This window comes from Chrysochloris asiatica, unplaced genomic scaffold (genome assembly GCF_000296735.1).
Source record: "Chrysochloris asiatica unplaced genomic scaffold, ChrAsi1.0 scaffold00090, whole genome shotgun sequence".
NCBI lineage: Eukaryota > Metazoa > Chordata > Mammalia > Afrosoricida > Chrysochloridae > Chrysochloris > Chrysochloris asiatica.
Genome location: NW_006408608.1, coordinates 4691015 through 4696183, shown reverse-complemented (window position 1 = coordinate 4696183; position 5169 = coordinate 4691015). Strand labels below are relative to the sequence as shown.

Below are 5169 nucleotides of genomic sequence, written 5' to 3'. Positions count from 1 at the left end.
AATGTTTATGGAGAGACTCTAATCCAACCTGAATTACAAGTTTAACATGATTAGTTATGACTGTACAATGACCAAATTTGTTTTAAAAAACAAAACAAACTTGTTGCATAAAATCTGAGGAAATATTTTTAAGTGAATAAATCATTAGATATTTTCATGTTTAGGTAAGTACAATTATGTAGTAGATAACCTTTCTTTGGTGGGTGTGGGGGGAGGGTGTACACAGAAACACTCAGGAATATATAGTCATTTAAAACACCAAAGGGCACATTCTGCAAGCCTGCCTCTTGGCTGCCAGCACCCAGTATCTGTCTTTCCATGAGTCCAGAATCCTCAGCTGCTCCCTCTCTCCATGTCCTCATCTCTGCCTCCATCTCTGGTGAACAACAATTGCCTTTTAAATGGTGTCTATCATGTTGTGGCACCTGGAAATGTTCTAGTCCAGAATCCCAATTGTCATTGTAGGGCAGTGTTCTCAGGTTTTTGCCATAAACTCCAGTCTGTAATGACCTAAAGAAGTGACCAGAGTGGAGTGTATCTTTTGGACCCAGGGTCTCTGCACTAAGCACCTCCTGGACCCAGGAAACAAAGAACTGTAACACCTGAGATGGAGACAGATGGTGAGAAGCAGTGGCTGAGAAACTTCAATAGCAGAAGCAGCAGAGGCAGAAGCCCAACAGCAAATGGTATTGTGGACTTTCCAGTCTACAGAGAAAGAAAGTGGAACCCCTTGAACAGGAGGCTTGCTGGCATAGTGGGGTGTCTCCTGGGGCTTGTTAGTAAAGTTAGGCTTATCAACCCATGGAGCTAGAGCTGAGCATCTTCTAGCCAAGGCTTACTGGCCAAGTGGGATGCCGCCATTACTTACCGGCAGAGCTAAATAGCATTGTAATACTTGCCCAGTTTGCAAAAGCTGGAAGGCCCAAGAGGCATTCAGGGGCCTAAGGACCAGAGAGAGGCCTGTCTGTAGCTGAGAAGAGGCTATCCCAATTGAAGAATTGTATCCTGAGTGTTCTTGAACCTATATTATAACCTGTTACTTCCTTAGATAGTGTTAGATGCTGTTGAGTTTATTTCAACTCATAGCAACCCTATGCACAACCCTATGCAGAAGGCTTCCTGGTACTACACCATCCTCACAATTTTTGTTATGTGTGAGCCCACTGTTGCAGCCACTTATCACTGGGAGTTTTCCTCTTTTTCACTGACCTTCTACTTTACCAAGCACGATATCTTTCTCCAGGAACTGATCCCTCCTGATAACATGTCCAAAGTACATGAGATGAAGACTCACCATCCTCACTTCTAAGAATTCTGGCTATACTTTTTGTAGGACAGATTTGTCTGTTCTTCTGGCTAGTTGTAGTTAAGTGCCATCGAGTTGGCTCGGACTCATAGCAACCCTGCATAGGGTTTTCAAGGAGTGGCTGGTAAATTTGAACCAGGACCTTGCAGTTCAAACTGACCTTGCAGTCTAGTACTTTATCCCACAGTGCCACACGAGGACTCTGTTCTTCTGGCTAACCATGGTAATTTCAATATTCTTCACCTATGTTGTTGTTGTTAAGTGCCGTTGAGTTGGTTTCGACCCATAGCGACCCTGTACAGGGTTTCCGAGGCTGTAAATCTTTACGGGAGCAGATCGCCTCCTTTTTCTCCAGCGGAGCAGCTGGTAGTTTCGAACTGCTGACCTTGCAGGTCGCAGTCCGATTCGTAACCACTACGCTACCAGAGCTCCTATTCTTCACCTATACCATAGCTCAAATGCATCAATTCTTCTTTGGTCTTTCTTTACTCATTGTCCAACTTTCACATGCATATGAGGCGATTGAAAAAATCATGGCTTGGGTCAGGTACACCTTAGTTCTCAAAATGACTCTTTAACAATTTAAAGACGTCTTTTGTAGGGATTTTGTTTACATTGAGGTGTAGTGTTTGGTCAGTAAGTGCTTCAAGTCCTCTTCACTTTCAATAAGCAAGGTTGTGTCTTCTACGTATGGCAGCTAATTCTCCAATCTTGATGCCATGTTCATCTTCATATAGTCTGACTCCTTGGATAATTTGTTTAGCATACTGATTGAATAAATAAGTTGAAAGGCTGCAACCCTAAAACACACCTTTCCTTACTTTAAACCATTTAATATCCCCCTTGTTCTGTTGCAAACACTGCCTCTTGGTCTATATACAGGTTCCCCATGAGCACAATTAAGTCTTCTGGGATTCCCATTCTTCGCAATGTTATCCAGAGTTTGTTTATCTACACAGTTGAATGCTTTTGCATAGTCAATAAAACACAAGTAAACACCTTTCTGGTATTTTCTGCTTTCAGTCAAGATCCATCCTGTTTTCCTATGAGAATGGTAATGATCACACCTGCGGAAGTAATTTTGCAAGGGAAAGCTGATTACTCTCAATGACCACCTGACCACCCTACATTCACCTCCAGATCTGAAAGGGTAGTCAGATTCCAGAATGCCCAGAAAACAAGCACACAGTCTGACCAAAAAGGAGATGACTTGCCACTCCCCCTACCCCCCAAAATGCAAGCCTTCATTATTTAGATGAACTGAAATATGAGGAATAAGAGTGAGAATGGATTCTATAGGTGCTAGGTTAGGGTAAAAGGAATATAACGATAGATTGGGTGAAATATATCAGTATAAATTCATGTAACAGATTTAAATATTCTGACTCAAACAGCTGAGAATGGTTTTAACAGTTAACGCAGTTGTTTGATTGAAATAAAGATCTAATAGTAGTTGTTAGGTGCCGTCGAGTTGGTTCTGACTCATAGCAACACTATGCACACCAGAATGAAACGCTAATAGTGATCTTCATGGAATGAAATCAAGATTCAAAAACTCCTTAGAGGACAGAATCTAAAAATTTAGTCTAGGTGTCTGGAACCGGGAAGTTTTTAAGTACACACTGTTGACTGAAGATTATGACTTGCTTGGTTTCTCATTAGGTGCCATTGCTCTAGTATATTCTTAACCACATTTATCAGTCCCAAGCCCCTCCTCTCCAATTTCTCTTCTCAGCTGCCAGAATGGCATACAGGGTCCTTTATCCTCTCTCCACTCCTTTCTCTACATCCTGACTAAGCATTTTCACATGTGGGCAACCCTGCATTCTCCCAATAAGGAAAAAAATTTTTTTTTTTTAGTGGTTGGCCAATTCATAGATATAAACTTAAAAGGATGTAGATAAACTGACAAATGTCTTGATTTTATTATATACATCTTGAAAATTGTGAATTATATAAATAACTCACAACGGTCCTTTGATTCAGACTGAAAGCAAGCCCATAGGACAGAGTAGAACTTCCCCACAGGGCTTTGAGTGTGTACCTTTATATGGGCGTTCTGGTGTGGCGCTGTGAGTTAATGTGCTGGACTGCAAAGTCAGTTTGAACGGCAAGGTCGGTGGTTCACGTTCACCAGCCTCTCCTTGGAAACTCTACACAGGGTTGCTGTGAATCGGAACCAACGCCACAGCACTTAACATCAATACCTTTATTTTTTGTGAGTAGACTTCCACATCCTTCTCTCTTGGATCAACTGATGAATTTGAACTGCTGATCTATCTCTACTCTCTTGTCACAGAAGAGTTTCCTGAACTCTTTACAGGCATTCATGGCATACGTTGCTCTGCTATGCCCACAGACACTTTTTCTTTCTGTTCTGAAAAATTGTAAAGTACACAAAAGTAGAGAAAATAATATAATAAAATAGTAGATACCCACCAATCAGATTCAATCAGAAGTTTTCCTATGTATATTAATTTAGCTTTCCTTCTCCCCCCACCTCATTTCCCTACGTATTTTAAAGTAAGTCCCAGCTATCATGTCATTTCAACCCTATGTATTTCACAGTGCAACTCAAAAAAATGATCTTACATTTTTACAATGCCCTGACCGTGCCAACTAAAATTTATGATAATCCTTGGGAATAGTTTACTAACCATCCATAATAAAATTTCCCTCATAGTCTCAAAAGTGTCTTTTTTTTTTTTTTAATCCTTCAACTATCCAATATTTTAATAGATATTTGAAAACTGGTTCCACCTCCTGTTACCCCCTAAAATAATATATCACATAGTTTTCAAGACTCTGTTCTTTGACTTCTAACCTCTGTTCTTCTTCAGAATTATCTTCGCTGCAGCCAGGACATGTTCTTTTTTAATTATTCCACACTGGTTTTTGCAAGCATTTATCCTAGACTCTTCTGCTAATGGATGAATGAACAGTAAACAGTTCAGATGAACCAGTAAGTTGCCATTCATTTCCAGATGAAGATGAGGCTTCTGTCACTTCATGGAGCATTTTGGAAAGTCACCAGGAGCCTTTCATTTTATCTTCTTCTGAGGGACTGAGGTCGAGAACGCCACTTTCCCTCCCAAGCACCTCAACTCCTGAGATCCCACCGTACAGCACACTTTATCACCAGGTGAGGCAAAGAAAACAAGCCAAGGACTTTTCTTCAGGCCTCAAGACACTCAAAAATGTCTTCTTACAGCTGTTTTGTTCAAAGCATGATTCATACAAGATACATCACAGTTAGAGTTTGTTTTTATTTTGTTTATTGAATTGCTGAATATTATTTTGTTTAATTGTGGAATATTTATTTTAAAATCAAATTATAAAAAATAAAATAAATAACTGAAATTATACATTCACATAGTTTAAAGTGCTAAATCATTCTGGATTTCTTATGTTTCAAAAATCCTCTCACAGAAAACCCTTTTCATCATTTGCTGCTTTTTTTCGTAGTAGATATGATTTTTTTTTTAGAGCAGTCTTAAGTCTATGAACAAATTGCACAGAAAGGAACAGATTCAAAAATACCCCCTTCTCTCCCTACCAGAAAGTTTCTTCTACAATTGTTTTAGAGGGGGAAGATCCCAAATTCAAACATAGTTTATAGAGACCCCTTTGTTGTCACTGGTAGGTGCCATGGAGCCAGTTCTGTGTGTCTTGTACTCAGCAGAATGAAACATTGCCCTCCCTGTACCATCCTCAAAAGTGTCGTGTTGAAGATTCAATGGGAATGCACACTCTGATTGGTGACCATGTTCGTCACTGATAAGGGGAAGTGAGGGAATAACAGCAATGAAGCTGCAAGCTAAGCCCTATAAAGTTCAATAGACTCCTGTGAACTCAGGTAGAGA

The 5169-nt window shown here is 40.1% G+C and overlaps 1 pseudogene; it reads right to left on the bottom strand.

The window, feature by feature from the left end:
* Positions 1-4125: 4125 nt before the first annotated feature.
* LOC102815732 overlaps positions 4126-5169 on the bottom strand; it is a 12821-nt pseudogene continuing 11777 nt past the window's right edge.